The sequence below is a fragment of the Sorex fumeus genome, unplaced genomic scaffold, assembly GCF_029834395.1.
Source record: "Sorex fumeus unplaced genomic scaffold, SorFum_2.1 ptg000146l, whole genome shotgun sequence".
Lineage (NCBI taxonomy): Eukaryota > Metazoa > Chordata > Mammalia > Eulipotyphla > Soricidae > Sorex > Sorex fumeus.
The window spans coordinates 598,912-622,190 of record NW_026606203.1 but is presented as its reverse complement, the minus strand read 5'-3'; the positions used below and the strand labels follow the sequence as shown (position 1 = coordinate 622,190).

The 23,279-nt window shown below is 37.8% G+C and overlaps 1 pseudogene; it reads left to right on the top strand.

Annotated features, from left to right (window-relative positions):
* Window positions 1–20,407: 20,407 nt before the first annotated feature.
* LOC130016139 (uncharacterized) lies at window positions 20,408–20,504 on the top strand (annotated as a pseudogene).
* The last annotated feature ends 2,775 nt before the right edge of the window (window positions 20,505–23,279 follow it).

Sequence of the window (23,279 nt, the reverse complement as noted above, 5' to 3'; positions counted from 1 at the left end):
CAGTGGATGTGGTCCCAAATAAAACCAAATAAAACAGTACAATAAGGTTATTAATAAATCGTTCCACATATGTAATATGAAGAGAGTATTCTATTTTAGAAAAAAACTGCTAGCCAAAAAATGGAATAGAAGGTGATTTTTGAGTGCACACTTTACCAGTCCATTAAAGACAAAGGATTTATCAGTAATTACATAACAAAAAGAAAATAGGAATAAACGTGATTGTATTTCATAGACAAGAAATGTTTTAAATGAGGAAAATACAGAAAGAAACTTCGAAAGTACAAAAAAATTATTCTTGGATTTCTTGCTTACAGATAGTTTCTCCTTACCCTAGCAATGCCTGAAGCTTGCTCTCCTATGGACTAATATGTTATTTCCTATAAGGCAAGCTTTTCTAAACTAGGAAGTCTAAGAGTGGGTAACATTCTCTGGACAAGAAGAAACCTGAGGGCCAGAAATGACAAAGAGACTTCATGTTTTCCAATAATTTTTATTGGGCATTTTAAGGAGTATAGTTTCGACCAATAACTGACAGTGATCTTGGGTTCTTTCTGGCTCTGCACTCTGGAGTGACCCCTTGTAACATTCAGAAGAGTGTATGCAGTAACAGAGATCCAAGCAGATTGGCTGTGTACAAGGCAAGTGCCTTATCCCCTCCAGTACTATCTCTCTTCCCCTTATGAATTTCCAAGTTAGGGAACCTAAGCATGTGGACTTTTTGCCAGGACTCTGCATTTTCACTACAATGCAGAAATGGTTAGAAAGATACCTTACATTAATATAGGCATTTGGAGTCTTTACAACTCTTACCATTGTAATCATCAGGTTTCCCTTTGACTTGTGCAATGAATATCTGTTAGTTACGGTTCACTTATGACTTAATCTTGTTGATGCATAGAAGATTACCCTGATTTTTGATCCACTTCAAAAATGACTACTTGAGTTTTTCCCAAGAAATGTTTTTGGAAGGAAAACTTTATTTAAATTCTGTGTCTTAAATTGTTTATCTACAATGTAGTTACTAATAACTCTAAGAATAATTATGCATACATAAATATAATTTTTCCAAGTCATGTGGTTTACATAGGAGGAAGTATAAAGAAAACATCGTGAAAAATATGTATCACAGAGCTGAAAAAGATGTATATAGATATCAATGAAATCTGGGCTCTGTAGCAAGCAGCATAGTACAGTAAGTTATGGAGAGCAGACCCAAGAGTAAACCCTTAATAACTGTGGATGTGGTCTCAAACAAAACCAAATAAAACAGTCCAATAAGGTAATTAATAAATTGTTCCACATATACAATATGAAGAGTGTATTCTATTTTAGAAAAAACTGCTAGGCAAAAAACGGAATAGAAGGTGATTTTTGAGTGTACAACTTACCAGTCCATTAAAGAGAAAGGATTTAGCAGTAACTACATAACGAAAAGAGAATAGGAATAAACGTGATTGTATTTATAGGTAAGAAATGTTTTAAATGAGTAAAATAGAGAAACTTTGTAATTACAAAAGTTATTCTCATCAATACCTCTGAATATTAAACACCAAACAACACGTTTTAAACATAGCATATGATTTCAGTTTATCACCCAAAAACAGAAAAGACCATATAAAAAATGATCAGAAAATATTGAAATTTACTTTCAAAACCTGGAGTAGAATTAACTTTATTAACCTGGAAAACGTTCTTCTCAATGTTTAATAAATGAGCACCAAAATCCCATTAAATGTTTTTAATGTAGGAACAATCAAAATTAACAAATATGACAAAAATGTGTAATTCTACATGTGAGACTTGATTTTCCTATTTCCTCTTAGGATCTAAAGCAGAAGTTGACATTATCAAACTACTCTCATGTTAGGTAGAAAAAATCACATGAAATAATATTTGTAAAGATGACAAGCAGCTTAAACCTGGAAACTAATTACCACACAAATGAATCAAATCTCCTGAATTAAGTTAGAAAATACCATTTTTTAAATTTCAACAGGCAACGCGTACATGTACTTAAAAACCAGAACGTCATAAAACATTGAAGATTCTATTTCTTCCACCCACCTAGATAACCACTATTAGCTATTTATGGGACTCATCATTTCTGATGCATGTTTATATTCCAAATTGTCAAGTACCAAGTACTGTGTTCAAAGAGATAATAAGGAAAAAAGTCACCAAGGATGCCTTTCTGATATACTGGTTTTCCTACTGGTACCCTACTCAAGGAACAGAATACTTTCTAGTCCTGGCATTTATTGAAGTAAATTGCTTTGACTTGCTCTCAGTGTATTTACCTCAGCATATTTAACATATATTCTTACTTTTTTGATTTTAAATCGTTGGTTTTCTTCAACATTCAATTCAGACGGTTTCCCCTTCCGTGATAATTGCCGTCCATATTCTTTCATTCTTTCTTTCCTATTTTATTCTCCCTCATATCGTCTTGGTTTCGATTGGTCAATGTTTGATGAAAGTGATCCCAAACTTTCTTACCTTCGAGGGCTTGCCTCCCTATCGCTCAGCACTCCACACCTTCCCCATTCCCCAAATTTTCTTATTACCTGGTTTAAATAGAAAACTCAAAGATAAATGATTATTACTGTGTAATTGCACTATATTTAAAATACTGAGGTATAAATACAAGAGGAGAGACCATTACAGAGAAAACATGCGAGTATATTTCAGCAGGATTCCACAGCATCTACATTTTCTTTTTCTGTAAAAATACTCTCTCTGATTTGCTTTTTTCAAAGGATATTATGTAAAATACACGATTAAAAATAAAAAGAAACACAGAGAATCAACACAAATATATGTTTGTATTTGAGCTCATAAATATGTCTAAAATATAATGTAATCAATGAGGAAAAACCGTTTGTATGTGAGAGAAAGAAAGCCAATGTCTAAAATCACACAGCAAATGTCAAAGTCAACTAAAATGAGGCTTATAAAATTCAACTTGAATACTTTCTTTCACTAGTACATGTTGTTTTTACTAGACTGCTAAGCTTAGAGATGATAAATCTAATGAAAAGCTTTGAAAAGTATTATTCCTTACCTGACATGGTCAGAGAAGAGGAAATACCGATGAAAGGTAGACGAGAAGAGGAGACAGTATGAGAGTAAGTCAGTAAACTGCAGCGGCTTAAGATCACAAGTGTCCAGTACAGATGACTGGTCAATGGTGATTGGTCATTGGTTACTGGTCACTTGCCAGGATGATTCAAATTTTTTACAAACAACCGCAAGGGAACCCCAAGGTTCTACCAGTTGGTAGTTGGTTTGGTGGGAGAATGATGTCATAAAGTAGGCAGTTGAAAGGTAGAGGCTAGCCAATCAGGAGGTCCGATTCCCAAGAAGAAGACCGGATTGGATAAGAGAGAGGGTTAGAATGAAGCAGGCTAGGGAGATGGAATCCTACAAAACAGTTATAACAGTTTCAAATTCCTCAGACTATTGTGTTAGAAAACTACTCCCATTATACTCAAGAGCTTACATATTTCTTTAATAAATCAAGAAAATTACTAAATAATCATTTTTATTGCACTGTTAAAGAAACAACATTCGGTATTCCTAGTATTTTTATATAACGTTTACATCCAGCGGGTAGGGCATTTGCCTTGCAGGAGGCCAACCCTGATTCCGATTCCTCTGCCCGGCAAGATACCCAGAATATCTTGCCCTCATAGCAAAAGCCTGGCAAGCTACCCATGACGTATTCAATAGGCCAAAACCAGTAACAACAAGTCTCACACTCTGTTGTAAGAAGTTACTGGTGCCCACTCAAGCAAATGGACGAACCACAGGAGGATAGTGCTACAGTGCTATGATTGAAAATAATGATGGTTTCTTTCAATATGACAACACTTACTATGACAAATTGTAGATGAATCGAGATGTGTTAAAATGTAAAAATAATGAGAAGAAATTGTAAATGCACAAGTATCTTATTTTACAAAACAAACAGTTGTTCTCAATCTAAAACTGTAGAATATAAAGAAAAACATATGCTCATTTGTGTGAAAATCTTACAATCTGAAAGAAAAGATAAAAAGTAAATTAAGTGATCAAAAAACAAGCAAAACAAACAACTAATGGCAATTAATATGATAGGCAAATGATGAATGTTTTTAATAAATTACTGCTGTGAAATAAATCAATATTTAGCTATTAAACTTGTATAGAAAAAATAACACAAGAGCAATTTTCAAGCTCACTAGTAAACATAGAACACAAAATAAAATGACAAATTAAAATGTGTCCCCAAATTACAAACATTTAAAATTCAGGTAACATCTTTTCCTAGCAAAGATGCTAAAAATAGACCTTTTCAAGTTATTTTATTGAGAATTAAATCTGTATAATAGTACGGCAATATGTACTTGGGTTTAAGCAGTTTAATATTCTTTAAGTAAATTAGCTTTTGTGAGCGTATATGGAAATTCAGGGATCAAACCCATAACCTCACAAATGTGAGGCAAATATTTTACCACTGAGATATGTTTTTAACCATAGTTAGTGATTTTGGTTTTTTTTCTATAGTGTGAGGAATAGAACCCAAAATTTCATACTTGCAAGCCAAGTGCTTTAGCCCTGAGCTACATACCCAGTCATAAGTAAGTTAGCTTTTTTTTGTCTTTTTGGGTCACACCTCGCGATGCACAGGGATTACTCCTGGCTGTACACTCAGGAATTACCCCTTGCGGTGCTCAGGGAAGCATATGGTATGCTGGGAATTGAACCCAGGTCGGCCGCTTGCAAGATAAACATCCTACCAGCTGTGCTATCGCTCGAGCCCTAGTAAGTTAGCTTTTAATATCAGATCTTAAGTAAACAATCAGAAAAGTAGACAAATAGATATATATGTTCACAACAATATCATCTTAGCAATAAAACATTGCAATTATAAAAAACTCAATAAAATGTTATAGTATCTGAGATTTATTTTTCAAAGATTATACTTGTATATATACAAATATAAATACATAATTGAAAGACTCCAAAGAAATGTACCTTCATTTTACTTGTATGTTTATTGTGGTTCTATTTTCTCCTTAATATAGTTATCCCATGAACAATACAAATTTGGACCTCTATATGATTTTTTGTCAATAATTATATTTTGAAACTTTTTTGGAGGTTGGTATTGATGTAAAATAATTAAAAACGATCAATATATCCTAGAAATACAAAAAATCTAAGACAAAGTATGCCATGCATGTATAAAATATATGCAGATAATTTATTTGATTGGCCCACCGGAATTAGTAGAGGGGTTAAAGCACTTACCATCTACACAGTCAACTGAACTTAATGGCTGGCATCACCAGGAATGACACTTGAGCACAGAGTCAGAAGTCCCAAGCACCACATACTATGGCCCAAATACCCCACAAAAACAGAAATACAATTTATCACTTATTACTATAAAATACAAATTCATTATAAAGTCCATTATAAAATCCATTATAATTTTTTTAAAATGTATCAAAATTTACAGACTTACAGGCCACAAATAGCATTACGTGCAAACAATGTGAGTAAATATTATTAAAAAACCATCTTCTTGGTCAACAGCAGACTATCTCTTAAATTTGGGGGTTTTCAAATGTTATATAGCAGTTGGCACCCTTAACCTCTATGTTACTCAAGAAACAGTTATATGTTTTTCTTTTCTTTACTTCCTTTTTTGTGGGAGGGTAGCACACCCAGATGTGCTCTGGGCTCACTTCTAACTCTATCCAGAGATCACTCCTGGCAGGGACAGGGATCTGGGGACTAAGCTCAGGTTAGCTGCATACAAGGTAAACACCCTCTACATACTGCACTAGCTCTTTGGCCTATATGTTTCTTTTTAATAATGACATGTTAATAAAACATTTTTAATAATTAAAACAATTTGCAATTTGTGTTTGAAGAAGGCAAAGAATACATGTTGTAAGTGACCATATAAAAGAAAGAAAATTAAAGTAAATTCCTTGGTAAGTTCTGGTAGTCTTTGAACCATGTTGCCCATGGGGTAATCAGCTAGCTAAGTCTTCCTTAACTTGGATGTTCCTTGTTCACATCCCTGATATCACTCCTATCCTCCACAGATCCCATTCCCAGTAAATCGTGTGATCACCAGATCTTGTGGTTTCAAGCTTTGTTTTCAGAGGAACCCAAATTTCATGTCCTTCCTTTTGAACTTATTGTTTCTTTTCCCATCATTTCAGACTTTTCTCCCAGCACTTTTTCCTCACTGAATACAACTTTCCTTCAAGGGAGTTGAAGCTTGTTAGTTTTGAGAGTTGACTGGGATCATTTTCCTCTAGCCATACATGAAAAGTAGCAAAACACTTTTCAAGTTTTTCTGTTCACAGCCATTAAACTACCCTTTCCTGGGAAAATTGATTAGCAGTTTAGACTCACGTCTGTCAGAAACTGCATTTGTTTTTCTCCATTTCCACCAAAGTAGTTACTGGTACCAAGCAGACTTAGTGAAATATATTTTCCTGTTAACCCACTTGCACTTGGGATACATTTGAACACATTTCACCTGGCATTTATGAAAGGTGGTTATCCAGTTTGCTTTTCTGGTGGCATTCTGTTTCTCACTATTCCTCTCCACAGCTAAGTGATGTGAAAATACCATCTTTAGTAAATGGTATGATTGAAAGCTCCAGAAAGAATGCCAGCCCTTTCAGCTCTCTCGGTCTTATATGTAACCCCTTCTTTGGAACCTATCTTATTTTCGTAATTTTGTTTTGCTTATCATTTACGAAAAACATGTTAAAGTATTTAAAAAACATCTACCAAATCTCCCATGCTGATGACCAGCTGTCCAGTTCCCTACCCTTCCCGGTTTCCTTCCCATCCATCCATCACCCCATTAACTCTCCTAGGACCATCTCTTTCCGCCACCAACTTCCAGGCTCAAGGTCAAGCGGTACCAACCCCAAGATTCTACCAGTTGGTGGTTGGCTGGGTGCGAGAATGATGTCATATATTAGGCAGTTGAAAGGTAGAGGCTAGCCAATCAGGAGATCAGATTCCCAAGAAGAAGACTGGATTGGATAGAGAGAGAGGTAGAATGAAGCAGGCTAGGGAGATGGAATCATACAGGACAGTTATAACAGTTTCACCTTCCTCAGACTCTTACGTTAGAAAAATACTCCCATTATACTCAAGAGCTTACACATTTCATTAACAAATCAAGAAAATTACTAAATAATCATTTATATTGCACTGTTCACCAACATCATTAAGTCTTATTATTAGTATATTTTATATAACTTTTGCAGCACAGTGGGTAGGGCATTTGCCTTGCAGGAGGCCAACCCAAAGTTTCATACACGCAAGCCAAGTGCTTTAGCCCTGAGCCACAAAATCAGTCATCGGTAAGTTAGCTGTTAACTACTGATCTTAAATAAACAATCAGAAAATTAGACAAATAGATAAAAATGTTCACATCAATATAGACTGAGCAGTAAATCATTACAATTATGAAAAACACCAAAATTTTATTGTCACTGAAATTTATTTTTTAAAAATCATGCTTGCATATGGACTAATGTAAATACATAATTGAAAGACTATTGTAAAATCCATTATAAATTTTTAAATGTATCAAATTTACAGGTTTACAGACCACACTATCTTCGTTGTCTACGCACCAACATCTCATTATGATGAAAGAGAAATCGAGAAGTTCTACATGGAGCTAGAGGAGTTCTATAAAGAAGACCACACCTTCTACAAGAACATTGTGGGTGATTTTAATGCCAAGATAGGACTGAGAAGATCAGCTGAAGAACTTCACATCGGGACCCATGGCCTAGAATGGAACAAACAGGGTGAGAGACTGTCTGAGTTCATCATGTTGACCAAGACCATTCATGGTAACTCACAGTTCCAGAAGGCAGAATCTAAATGATGGACATGGGAGTCTCCCGGTGGACGATTCCACAACGAAATAGACCACATCATATTCAATCAATGGTTTTGCCTGACTGAAGTTGCTGTTGTCCCAAAATTTCGAACGGGATCGGATCACCGTCTCCTTCGTGCAAAATTCTACTTCACAGAGCGGGGAGAAAGGGCTGCAAAGTTAAAAAGAGAACTCCCAGAATGACCACCAACTGGGAACTCTTTGGTACTATTGCGGCAACATGGGAAGATGCCATTGTTGACAACATTGACGAAGAATACAATCCACTGGTTCAGCACCTCCATGAATGTGCGAGGAACGCCAAGAGAGAAAGCCACAAAAAATCGCCTATCTTCGAAAACTCTTGAGCTAATTCGCCAGCATGGTTTGGCGCATGCCTCAGGCAACCACAAGCTAATGTCCAAGCTCGCAAAGCAGTGCAGAGATGCGAACAAGGAAGACCTCAAAGAGAGAAGAGCAGAAGTACTGGTAGATGCGGCAGAAGCCGGGAAAAGTATTCGTAACGCCCGACTGTCCTTCGCCAACTATAAGACCAAGATGACTGCCCTCCGACGTCCTGATGGATCAAACAAATCCTCCAGAATGGCAATGTAGAAGATTATCCATGACTTCTACTCAAATCTCTTCCATAGCCATGTCCACTTGCTGACATACCAAATTCCACAGGATGGATGTGTTGTTCCCAACGTTCTCCCTTCCGAAATCCGACACGCCATTTTGTTGGTAAAGAAACAAACAGCACCTGGCCCAGACAAGGTCAGACCTGAACACCTGAAGAACCTGCCATCAGTACTCATCAATACACTGGCTTGGCTCTTCACTCGCTACCTGTCTGAATGCAAGGGTCCGTCCCAATGGAAAACCAGCAGGACCGTACTACTGTTCAAGAAGGGAGACATCCATGACATTGGCAACTATCGCCAGATCTGCCTATTGTCTGTCATCTCCAAGTTGTTCACTCGAGTCATCCTAAATAGGATTGGCAGAACACTAGATGAAGGACAACCATACGAGCAAGCAGGGTTCCGCAAAGGATTCAGCACCATCGACCATATCCACACGATAACCAAGCTCATTGAGGTTTCTCGGGAGTTCAAGATGCCGTTCTGTTTAACGTTCATTGATTTAAAATGGCTTTTGATTCTGTTGAGACGGAAGCAGTCATTGAAGCCCTAGCCAATCAGGGCATTCAAGCCCAATACATCAGGATCCTCCCTGAGCGGTATTGCGGATTCACTACCAGGATCTCACCATTCTACAAAGAAGTAATCCTTGATGTCAAGAGAGGGGTGCGGCAGGGTGATACCATTTCATCGAAACTCTTCAGTGCCACCCTTGAGAACATCATGCGACGACTGGAATGGGATGGAATGGGAGTGAAGGTAGATGGTCGATAATTTGTATTTTAAAAAACCACCTTCTTGGCCAATAGCAGACTATCTCTTAAATTTGATGATTTTCAAAAGTTATATAGGAGTTAGCACTCTTATTCTCTATGTTACTCAAGAATCATTTATATGTTTTTCTTTTCTTCCTTTTTTGTGGGGAGGGGAGTGCACCTAGATGTGCTCCGGGCTCACTTCCCACTCTGTATCCAGAGATCACTCCTGGCAGGCTCAGGGTTCTGGGGACTGAGCTCAGGTTAGCTGCATACAAGGTATACACCCTCTACATACTGCAATAGCTGTTTGGACTATATGTTTGTTTTTTAAAATGACATTTTAATAATACATTTTTAATAATTTTAAAAACATTTCAATAAAACATTAATTAAAATGATTAATGCAGGCAAATACTGTTTTAATTATTAAAGTAAATTTAAAACTTAGAATCATACTTGGCAAAGCATAGAAACACAGCAAAAAGTAGATCGTATATATCTTATTTGAAAATTTGTAACTGTAACACTTTGTCATTTTCCATTTCGAAGGATGAGATTAATCCATACAGTAGATTTGCTCACTCACAATGCTACATTCTCTCCTGGATGCTTATTTAAAAATACTTGCCAATGTTCCTGTTTCCAAATGTTTTGAGTACTACAGTCCTGTTTGCTATTGTTAGACCTTTCTCTTGTTTTATTTTGTTTTGTTTTGTTTTATTAAAACAACATGAGTTATAGTTGTGGACTTAAAAGTTGTGTGCTTGGGTTTCAGTTATACAATGATTGAGTACCCACCACAACACCAGAGCCCATTCTTCACCCTTACCATTCCCAGTATCCCTCACACCCCCTATCCCCCATCCTGCCCTGCCTTTGCGGCAGGGCACTCCCTTTTCTTCTATCTCTCCTTTTTGGTGCTATAATCTATAGGAGAGACTTAGGGTGGCAATCATGTTCTGTCTATAGACTGCTGTCAGCATGCATCTCCCATTCTGGGTGGATCTTCTCAACGACCTTTTTTTGGTGCTCCCTTCTCTATCTGAGCTGCCTTTACCCCTAGAGTGTGAGGCTGGTACCTAAGCCATGGAGTGAAGAACCTGGTATTTATCACAGCTGTTCTTGGTGTTATTCTCTTAGTTTGCTACTTTATGTTATCCAGTTGAATGCAGTCTTTCTATATGTGTCCCTCTCTGACTCATTTCACTTAGCATAATATTTTCCATACAGTACCACTTGTAAGTAAATTTCATGACTTCATTTTTTTCTAACTGCTACATAGTACTCCACTGTGTAGATGTACCAACGTTTCTGTAACCAGTCATCTATTCTCAGGCAATCGGGTTTTTTTCCATATTCTAGCTATTGTAAATAGTACTGCAATGAAAAAATAAGTGCAGGGGTCACTTCGACTATACTTTTTTGCTTCTCCGAGGTATATTCTCAGGAGTGGTATTGCTGGGTCAAATGGGAGCTCAAATTCTAATTTTGTGAGAATCATCTCTACTGTTTTCCGAAAGGGTTGAGCCAGTCAGCATTACCACCAGCAGTGAAGGAGGGTCCCTTTGTCGCCACATCATGCCAACAAAGGTTGCCTTTGTTTTTTTGAATGTGGGCCAGTGTCTGTCGTGTGAAATGATATCTCATTGTTGTTTTGATCAGCATCTCCCTGATGATTAAAGATGTAGAGCATTTTCTCATGTGCCTTTTAGCCATTCGAATTTCTTCGTTGATTAAGTCTCTGTTGATTTCGTTGCCCCACTTTTTGTTGGGGTTGGATGTTTTCTTCTTGTGGAGTTCAATCAGTACTTTGTATATATATGATATCAACCCCTTCTCAGATGTGTATTTGGAGAATATCCTTCCTCATTCTGTAGACTCTCTCTGTATTTTAGCCATTGTTTCTTTTGAGGTGCAGAAGCTTCTTAGTTTAAGATATTCCCACTTGCTTGGCCAGTGACGTGACATCCTTGAAGATACCATTAGCTTCAATGTCATGGAGGGTTTTGCCAACTTTGTCTTCAAAGTACCTTATGGGTTCCGGTCTGATGTTTAGGTCTTTGATCCATTTTCATCTTACTTTTGTACATTGTGTTAGGCAGAGATCGAAGCCCAGTAGTTTGCATGTAGTCATCCAGTTTTGCCAGCACCATTTGTTGAAAAGACTTTCCTTACTCCACTTCGCATTTCTTGCCCCTTTTTCAAAGATTAGATGGTCATATGTTTGAGGGGAGATGTCAGTATATTCAACCCCGTTCCATAGCTCTGCAGCTCTACCTTTGTTCCAGTATCATGCTGTTTTAATTATTACTACTTTTAGTAAAGTTTGCGGTTCGGGAGGTTAATTCCTCCCATTTTCTTTTAACCAAGAATTGCTTTAGCTCTTCGTGGGGGGCTTATTGTTCCATATAAATTTCAGCAGAGTTTGCTCCAATTCTTTGAAGAATGTCATGCATAACCTAATAGGGATCGCATTGAATTTGTACAGTGCTTTTGGATGTATTGCCATTTTGACAATATAAATTCTCCAGATCCATGAACAGGGGATATTTTTCCATTTCCTCGCTTCCTCTTTTATTTCAAGAAGCAGCGTTTTGTAGTTTTCTTTGTACAGTTCCTCTACTTCATTAGTTAAACTAATTCCTATGTAGTTGATTTTCTGGCACACAATTGTGAATGTGATTGTTTTCATCTTGTCATTTTCTTCTCTCTCAGTATTTGTGTATAGTAAAGCCATGGACTTTTAGGTATTTATTTTATACCTGTAAATTTACTCTCGAGTCTATCATTTCTAGGAGTTTCTTGGTAGAGTTTTTAGGGTTCTTTAAGTATAGTATCATATCATTTGCGAATAGTGAGAGCTTGATTTCTTCCTTTCCCATTTGGATGGCCTTAATCTCTTTTGCTTGCCTAATTGCTATTGCTAGTATTTCCAGTACTATGTTCAACAGCAGTTGAGAGAGTCGGAATCCTTATCTCGATGCTGATCTTAGGGTGAACGCTCTCAGATTTTCCCCATTGAGGATGATGCTTGCTGTATGCTTGTGGTAGCTGGCTTTAACTATATTGGGGTAAGTCCCCTCTATCCCCAATTTTGCGAGGGTTTTCATCATAAACGGATGCTGGATCTTCTCAATTGCTTTCTCTACATCTATTGATATGATCATATGATTTTTATCTTTTGTTGATATGATGGATTATGTTGATTGATTTCCGAATGTTAAACCATCCTTGCATCCCTGGATGAATCCCACTTGGTCATGGTGTATGATCTTTTTGATGAGCTGTTGAGTTCTCTTTGCTAGTATTTTGTTCAGAATCTTCTCCTCCGTGTTCATCAGTGATATCGGCCTGTAGTTTTCTTCTCTCGTGGTGTCTTTGTTTCCATTTGGTATTAGAGAGATATGGGATTCATAGAAACTGTTTGGGAGAGTTTCTGTTTTTTCAATTTCCTGGAAAAGTTTGAGAAGGACGGGCAGTAGATCCTCTTTAAATGTTTGGAAAAATTCGGTAGTGAATCTATCTGGACCTGGGCTTTTGTTTTTGGGAAGGATTTTGATTACTGTTTCAATTTCATTTTTATGACTAGGTCTATTCAGGTATTTTATATCCTCTTGACTCATTTTTGGGAGATTATAGGAATCCAGGAATTTATCCATTTCTTCTAACTTCTCTTTTTTCTTGGCATACAGACTTTCAAAGTAGTCTCTGATGATCTTTTGAATTTCTTTGGTTTCCATTGTGATATCTCCATTTTTATTTCTGATTCGGTTTATTAGTTTTCTCTCTCTCTGTTTCTTTGTGAGTGTTGCTAGTGGTTTATCTATCTTGTTTATTTTCTCAAAGAACCAGCCCTTGGTTTCATTGATCTTTCGGATTGTTTCTTAGGTTTCCATGTCGTTGATTTCTGCTCTAAGTTTTATGATCTCTTTCCTTCTGCCCGATGTAGGCTCCTTTTCTTGATCCTTTTATAAGAACTTGAGCTGTGAAATAAGTTGCTTAAGTGCATCTTTTCTTCCATCCGTAGATATGCTTGCAGAGCTATGAATTTTCCCCTTAATAGGGGTTTAGCTGCATCCCATAAGCTCTGGTAGTTCGTGTCTTCGTTCTCATTTGTTTCCAGGTATCATTTGATTTCTTCCTTGACGTCCTTCCTGACCCACACATTGTTCAGCAGTGACTTGTTTAGTTTCCAGGTGTTCGATTTGGTTGTCCGTGTCTGTGTGTGATTCACATCTATCCTCAGTGCATCATGGTCTGAAAAGATTGTTGATACTCTTTCTATCTTCCTGATTCTATTGAGGTATGTTTTGTGGCCTAGCACATAGTCGATTTTGGAAAATGTTCCATGCGCACTGGAGAAGAATGTGTATTCTTTCTTTGGGGCGTGTAAAGCCCTGTATAGGTCTATAAGTCCTTTCTCTTCTATTTCTTCATTCAAAGCCAATGTTTCCTTGCTGAGTTTTGTTCTTCTTGATCTATCCAGAGGTGATAAGGTGATGTTGAAGTCTCCATCTACTATTGTGTTGCTAGCACTGTCCTCTTTAAAATCTGTTAGCAGTTGTTTTAAGTATCTAGCTGCTCCTTCATTAGGTACTTATACATTTAAGAGTATGATTTCTTCCTGTTGTATGTATCCCTTGATGAAGAGAAAGTGGCCTTCGCTGTCCCTTCTAATCTTTTTCAGCCTGACATTAATGTTGTCGGATACTAGTGTGGCCATCCCAGCTTTTGTGAAGGAGCTGTTTGCTTGCAGGATTGTTTTCCATCCTTTCACTTTGAGTCTGTGTTTGCTCTGATTGTTCAGATGAGTTTCTTGTAGAACGCAGAATGCTGGTTTCAGTTTCTGGATCCATTTTGCCACTCTGTGTCTCTTAGTAGGTGCATTTAGACATTGACATTAAGGGAGAGTATTTTCATAGGGTTTTCTGCCATCTTCCTGTAGGTGTTGTTTGTGTTTACACGTGTTTTTCTTCTTTTCTTACAGGAGCCCCTTTAGTTCTTCTTTTAGATTTGGTTTTGAGTGTATGAAGTTGCTGAGTTTGTGTTTATCTAAAAAGTGGTGTATCGTTCCATCGAATTTGAGTGAGAGTTTTGCTGGATAGAGTATTCTCGGTGAGGCGTTCATTTCTTTGAATTTTTTCACTATATCCAACCATTGCCTTCGGTTTTGAGGGTTTCCACTGATAGGTCTGCTGTGAATCTAAGGGGTTCTCCTTTGTATGTAATTTCCTTCTTTGACCTTGCTGCTTGTAATATTGTGTCTCTGTCCACAGCATCCATCGTTCTGACTATGATATGCTTGGAGTGTTTTTTCTGGGGTCTCCTTAAGCTGGTACCCTTCTGGCTCCTTGGATCTGGATGTCGGCTTTCCTTAACTCTGGGAACTTTTCAGCAATGGTTTCTTTTACTCTAGCTTTTTCATTGGGGTTGTTTCCCTGTCCTTTTGGTACTCCAATGATTCTAATGTTGTTCCTCTTGGCGTCATCCCCTTGGTCTCTGATTCTCCTTAGAGCCATTTTGAGGTCTTTTGCTATTGCTTGTTCTTCCCAGTGGGATTTCTGTTGCTCACCTTCAAGCTCGCTGATCCTAACTTCAGCTGCACTTATCCTATTGCTATGGGCACTTACTAACTTTTTAATTTCATCCACTGAATCCTTTATTTGTGAATCTTCTTTGTGTAGCTTTTTAAAATTCTGTTCTCTTTTCTTCCTGTATTTTCTTGGCTCTCTTTTCTATTGTTTTTTTCATTTCTTCTTTTAGTCTTTGGATATCTCTTCCATTTACTCTTTGAGTAGGTCCTTGAACACCTTCTGCATTTTATCCTGGAATTCTTTATCAAAGAGAGTGCAATTGTGGAAAACCTCGGTTGAGGATTCGGGATTCTTTTCTTCATATTCTCCTTGTGGTGGAGATTTGCGCTTTGGAGGAGGTACTTTTTAGTTTTGAGCTTGTACAGCACATTTCATACAGGTCTTTTCTTAGAAATGGAGTAGGCGAGTGGGATGTTGTTGTATTCTAGTAGAGGTGGTCAGAAATTTTTAGTCGGTATTAGGCGACAAAGTGAGAGATGAAAGTCCTGAGAGCCCAGATTGGGAAATATAACTGGGGCTGGACACCCAGGAGAAGGCCACGCCCACTTCTGGGAGGAAACGCTCCCTATATGGTGGTCACGCCCCTGGCCCATCCCAGGGTCACTCCCACCCAGGATCCTGGAATGTAGGAGGAGCAATGAAAAATCCCATGGAGCTGCCTCAGGTGTCCCCTGCTGGAGGGTGTCCAGTTCTGCAGGAAAAGGTGAGGGGCTGGGGGTGAGGAGTGGAGGAGTGGTGAACCTGGCTTGTGCTCCCTCTACCCACCTGGAGGGGAGGGCTGATTAGGTGATGGATAGTCCAAAGGAGCTGCTGCAGGTGTTGTCCGCAGATGTACCCCTGTGGAGGGTGTCGAGTTCAGCGGGAAAAGGCACGGGGTTCTTGTTTTATTTTTACTTTATGTTCCAATCTTAATGGTATCACCAGCTACTCAGTCAACCTAGCTAAACCCTAAAGTCTCTTGCACTTTCTCCTGCACAAGTCTCTGCTTTCTGACAAAAGGGAGGACCTCAGAATGATGACATAAATCTAATACCCAGGGCTGCAGGAGATAGTGTAGTGCTTATGGAACTTGTCTCACATGCACTCAATTTGACTCCCAGCACCACCTGATTGCCAGAGTATCAAAGGCTGTATAGCCTCAGAGGACCCCAAGCACCATGGCCACGTTTTCTGAAAATTGTCTGTGGGGCCCCCACACCTCCTGAGCATTGCTTTAGAGACTCTCCCAGCAACCAAAAAATATGTAGTGCCCCAGAAACATGTACTTGTCTTAATTAGGGAGCCTCACTTGAGGTGAGGTTCACAAGGAAATATTGCATGAAAACATAAATCAAAGAGCAGGGGAGACAGTGTAAATCATGTGAGTACAGATCATATATTTGGTGAAATGTGTTAAGATTCAGATGCCCTAGTCTTCGCACCAGGGATATTCCTTCAAAAATGCCCCAATATACTGGAAAGGTTCTAGAACATTAGATGACTGAAACTCAATTATGAGCAACTTTGTAACTTTGTATCTCTTGGTAATTCTAATCGTTAAAGTAAATTTTAAATACACCCATCAAAGTTACCTTTTTACCACTAAATGGGAAAGATACTTTGTAATACTTATCCTCACCAAAATCTCAACAGAGTGTGACACTTGCCAGGAAATGTCCTCCCTTGCATTTTTCTCATGATACTTATTAGTACTTCACTCTTCTGTTTCTTCCCTTTACTCATGCCAAATCTTCCCATCTCCCTTGCAAGCTCCTGAAACATTATCCATTCAACATTGATGCACTTTGCCACTGTTCCTCTTGACGTCTTGTCCATGAACTGATTCTAAAACATAACATAGCTGAAATTACAGTATTCATGCCAAAGACAGTCATTGATATATCTTTGGGTTTAGCTTTCTACAAGCTATTGGCACACAGGTGAGTAACATTTTTTTTCCTACAGAGAACACAAAAATAGATATGCTGGGTTTTAAAGTTTCATCAGTATTCTGAGGTACAAATGAAGGATATATATTTTTAATGTTTTATTGAATATCTGTGAGATAGACCATTGCAAATCTATTCATAATTTGCTTCCAGTCATACAACGATCCAACATCAGTCCCTCCTCTAGTGTACATTTCCCAAAACCAATATTCCTGGTTCCCTAAAACCATCCCCCAACACCCTACCCCAACCCCCAGTGTGTCTCTATAGCAGGCTTTTTAATTCTTTCTCTCTGTCTCCTTTTTATTTTGTGCATTAAGGGTCTCGTACAGGTACTAAGAGGTCATCATGTTTGTTCAAGGAATTTAGCATTTTTATCAGGAAGGTAAGCCTGGAGTAGCTTTGAGGTATGGAAATGACTGCTGAGGCTTCCGTAAGTACAGGGCAGTGGGGGTGGGATGCCCATCCTGCCCATAGAAAGCCTGGAGATTTCAGTCACAAAACCCGCATATCCGAATTTTCAGCTGTTATATTTCAGTGAGAGCCATCCTGAGACGATGGAAACCAGAGGAGAGCATGGTGGCGATTTTGGATTGTGGGAGCTAGTGGCTGCACTGGGTTCTGGTTGGGTGGGCACCAAACTAACCTGCCTCCCTCTGATTTACCCTAGTGTCTTCAGCCTTTTGCAGGTCCAAGGTTAACTGTGGCTGTTGATATCTTCCAGATATGTCTATGGGTCTCTGAAACAAGACCAATCCATTAGCTTGTATAGCTGAGCCTGGGGTGGTTTGTTAACATGGCTCCCACATATCTTTCGGGAATTTAATTTCTCGGGAAACGTAGTCCTGAGTTGTTGGGAGCCAGCCAGAGGCACAGTGGCCATTTGAGGTTATCGGGAAGCATGAAGACACCATCAGACTGTTGATGCACTCACCTGAGGGTACAGGTTGACTTCCTGCAGGCACTGCACAACCAGACTACAAACATTCATTGAATGAATTAAGGAATAATCAACATTTTCAAAATGTGTCTCTTTATTGCATTTTAGAAGGGTAACTTCTAACAGGAAAATAATCTTCATGGTATAATCAAGACCTACAATTTATTCTTAATATATTTAATAAAAGCTACACATTTTGAAATTTATACAAAGAAATTCTTTTAAATTATCTGTCTTTATAATTTACTTGTAAATTACTAAGATATCACTGTTTCTTCCACCGTTCTTAGCATAGAAATTTACAGACAGAATGTGCTAAGTAAAAATTCATTTTGGCACTTCTCTTCAATGTAGTACTGGAAGTACTTGGAAGAGAAAATAGATAAGAAAAAAATATTAAGGGTTTTTCATGTATGAAATTTAGAAATAATCTCTCACTATTCACAGAAGATATCATACTATATTCAGGGAATACTAAAATCTCTACGAAAATCTCCCAGAGACAATAGACATTTATAGTAAAATTGCAGGCTATAAACTCAATACCCAAAAGTCTATGGCTTTTTTATATGCAAGTAATGAGAGAGAAGAAAATGACATGAAAAAGCAATCCCATTCACAATCGTGCCGCAGAAAATCAAGAACCTTGGAATCAGCTTAACTAAAGAGGTAAAGGACCTATACATCAGGAAATTAAAAAAGACAGGAGGAAATGGAAACATATATACTGCATATGGAATGGGAGATTTAACATTGTCAAAATGGCAATTCTCCACGAAGCATTGTAAAAATTCAACTTGATCCTTATAAAGATACCCATGACATTCTTCAAAGAAATTGATCAAGCACTCCTGAAATTCACATGGAACAACAAACGCACACGAATAGCTAAAGCAATTCTTGGGGAAAAGACAATGGAGGCATCACCTTCCCCAACCTCAAATTCTACTACAAACGATAATAATGAGAACAGCATGGTACTGGAACAAAGGCAGAGCTGCAGACCAATGGAAAAGGATTGAATATACTGACACACACCCTCAAATATATAATCATGTAATCTTTGATAAGGGAGCAAGAAATGTGAAGTGGATCAAGAGAGTCCTTCTGAACAAACGGTGCAGAAAAAACTTGACAGATACATGCAAAAAAAAAAAATGGCTCAGACCTCTACCTAACACCTTGCACAAAAGTCAGATAAAAATGTTTCAAAGGCCTCAACATCAGACCAGAATCCCTCAGGCTCATTGATGACAAGGTCGGCAAATCCCTCCACAACATTGAAGCTAAAGGTATCTTCAAATATAACACGCCACTTGCCAAGCAACTGGAAACAGAGATAAACAAAGGGAACTATCTTAAATTAAGCAGCTTCTATACCTCAAAAGAAACAGTGACCAGAAACAAAGACTCCGCCATGCGGGCAAAATACTCACAGAAGCCTACCAGGTTCTCTGAGAGTGAGAACTGGACTATCAGAGTTGCTGTCTTCTAAATAAGATCCAGTCTCTGGATGTTGGCCATTGATGGCATTACATGGATCCAGGAGCAGTTCGTGGTTGTAGCACTTAATTATTAGAAGATGGGGGATTTGGAAGGAGGGGGCACAGTCTTGATCTGAGCAGCCATGGAGTTCTCATCCCCCGGTCCCGCACATCTGGGTTCCTCTTCCAGTTCCTTCATGCAAGAGGCTCCTTCAAGCTTGGGAAGGGTGGTCTTAAGCGTAGCTATGGCTGGTTGCAGAGGTCTTCAGCTGCCGGGGCTCTAAGCAGGGCGGTGAGGGAAACTCACCCCCGGCACCTCCAAGGGGCCTCGGTGACGAAAGCCAGGTGCGAGGTCAGGACACTGTCGTTTTATACATATTTGGAATTAATTTTAGATCGAAAAGTACACATCATTCAAAATACTTATGTGCTTAGCAATAAATTACTACACACTTGTTCAATCACCTCAGAGACCCCACTCTGCTCAGAGAATTAGATTTTTAATTACAGGTCTGTTTTGCCCATGTGTCATGACTGACAATCACTATCAGTAGATATGAAACTCACTACACACAAAGATGCACACAGGTTACTTTGAGTCATCTATGTTGTTAATATGAGTTGGCCATTAAACTTCACTGAGACCCTTTGTTCTGTCCTTTATAGGAGTCTCATGAGTCTCACCTTCCGTTCAAGTTGAACTTGTAATAAGGTGGAATGAAATCATCAATATGATCCTCACCTCATCCTTCAGGAGAAAAATCCTACATACATTCAAGGTGGTCAAAGTGCAGACAACACCATTCACCTTTTCCTGGAGGTGTACACAGGACTGAGGTGAGAACAGCAAAAGGCTCTATTTTAATGTCCTTAATGAAGGATTCAGGGAACAACATTAAACAAACTCATATACCATCTTCCAAAAGAATTATTTTATAAAACTGATGCCTAGGGTATGGTAAACGATAATATAGTAAAAACCATATTTTTATTTCTGGGACATTAAAATTCTAAATCTATTTATTATTCATGCTGCTTTGAAATACATTCCTTGATTAGGAATCATTGTCTGCCATAGGAGTGAGGAAGGACAACACTCAAAGTAATAAGAAGCGAAAAATATGGAAAAATTTACTCCTACTAGGTTTGGTAACACATATACTAAAATTGAAATGATACAATGATGAGCATGGTCCTTGCACAGAGATAACATGCAAACTTGTAAAGCATTCCATATTTTTGTTGCAAGAAGAATTAACAAGTATACTTTAAGCTAAGACAATCCCCACAAGTACAAAAATTATACATAAAGAGAGCACAAATCCCCAAAACAACAATCTCTCTCAATGTCAATGGATGAAATGTGCCAATTCAGAGGCACAGAATAGGAAGATGAATTAGAAAATTGAACCCAACATTCTGCTGCCTGCAAGAAACATGTCTGAACAATCAAAGCACCCATGGGCTAAAAGTAAAAGGCTGGGAAACAAGTTTTCAAGAAAATATCACCTCCGCAAAGCTGGAGTGGCCATACTAGTATCAGACCACATGGACTTCAAGCTAAAGGTTATCAGAGACAGTGAATGTCATTTCTTAATGATCATGGGATATGTACATCAGAAAGAACTCACCTTCCTCAATGTATATGATCCTAATGACAGACCAGCAAAATACTTTAAAACAACTTTTAATAGACTTATAGAAAAACATTGATAGTAACACAATACTAGTAGGAGATTTCAACACTTCTTTGTCACTTCTCGATAGATCAAACAGACTGAAGCTCAGCAAGGAAATATTTTCTTTAAGGGAAGTAATGAACAACCGTTGGCTTAGGGAAGAAATCAAAGAGGAAATTAAAAATTTCCATAAACAAATGAGAATGAGGACACGAGCTACCAGAACTTGTGGGACACAGCAAAAGCAGTGTTAAGAGGAAAGATTATAGCTCTGCCAGAATTCATCAGGAAGAAAGAAAGGGCCTACCTGAATAAATTAGAGCTCAAGATTTTGGAAAATAACCAATAAAAGTAGTCCAAACTAGGCTGGAGGAAGGAAATAATAAAACTTGTACCAGACATCAATGAGCTAGAATCCCAAAATACAATCCAGAAGACCAATAAGAACAAAAACTGGTTCTTTGAGAAAATAAATAAGATCATTAAACCATGAGAAGCCTCTCAAAGAAACAAAGAGAAAGAATTCTAATAAATCGAATCAGAAATGCAAAGGGGGGTATCCTAATAGAAAGTACAGAAATCCATAGGATCATCAGAGATTATTTTGAGAATCTTTGCAGCAGGAAATGAGAGAATCTTGAATAAATTGATAAATTATTGGATTCCAATTACCTCCCAAGGCTGAACTAAGAAGATTTGGAATAACTGAACCTATCACTAACAAGGAAATTGAAATGATGGTCAAAATTATACCCCCAAACAGAATCCAGGGCCCAGATGGATTCAATAGTGAACTATTTCAAACCTTTAAAGAGGAACTGCTTCCAACATTTTTAAGATTTTCCAGGAAATTGAAGAAACATAAATACTCCCAAATAGTTTCTATGAGGCAAAGATCACCCTAATACTCAAATCGACAGAGACACCACAAAAAAAGAAAATTGCAGACCTATTTCCTTTGTGAATACAGATACAAAAATTTTCAAGAAAATACCAGCAAAGAGAATCTAGAAACTCAACAAAAGATCACACACTATGACCAAGTAGGTTTAGCTTGGGGATGCAAGGATGGCTTAACATTCTCTAGTCAATCAACAGAATACACCATCTCAATAAAATAAAGATAAAAGTCATATGATCATATCAATAGATGTAGATAAAGCATTCGATGAGATCCAGCACCCATTCATGATGAAAAACTCTCAACAAAATGGGAGTTGAAAGTACTTTCCTCAATCTAGTCAAAGCAAATTACCACAAACCCACAGCAAGTAATATTCTCAACGGGGAAAAACCAAAGGCTTGGAGCAGAAATCAATGAAATAGAATTCCAGAATACAATCAGGCATAAAACAAGTTACCCACTCTCACCACTCCTATTCAACATAGTACTTGAAGTACTTGCCATATGATTTCGTTAAAAAAAAAAAGATATCAAGGGCATCCATATAAAAAAGGAAGAACTCAAGCTTTTAATATTTAGAGATAACATGATACTATACTTAGAAAATCCCAAAGAATCTCCAAAAAAGCTCCTGGGAACAATAGATTTGTTTAGTAAAGTAGCATATTACAAAATCAATATCTGGTACGCCATGGCTTTCCCATATATTAATAATGAAAGAGAAAAAAAGAGATAGAGAAAAACAATCCCATTCACAATAATACCTCAGAAAATCGAGTATATTGGAATCAACTAAAAAGGTTAAGGAACTATACCAAAAAAAAAAAACCCTACAAAACACTACTTCCCGAAATAATAGAGTATATGAGGAAATGGAATCACATCCCATGCTCATGGATTGAGAGGTTTAACACTGTCAAAATGGCAATACACCCCAAAGTTATATAAAGATTTAATGCACTTTCTAAAAGGATACCCATAACATTTTTCAAATAAATAGATTAAACACTCTTGAAACTCATACACAACCATAAACTCCCATGAAGAGCTAAAGCAATCTTTGGTAAAAAGAAGATGGGAACACCTTCCCCAAATTCAATTCCTACTACAAAGTTGTAGTCATCCAAATACCATGATATTCAGATAAAGACAGGCCTCAGATCAATGGAATATAGTCAAATATCTTGACGCTGGCCCTCAGATTATTATTACCTAATCTTTCATAAATGCTCAAGAAATATGAAGTTGAGTTAGGAAGTCTCTTCAGCAACTGGTGCTGGGAAAACTGGACAGCAACATGCAAAAAAAATGAACTCAGACCTCTTTATAGTGCCAGGCACAAAGTCAGATCAAATGTCTTAAAGACCTCACTATCATACCTGAATTCTTAAGATATATGGAGAAAAATGTGGGAAGATCCCTTCATGACATTA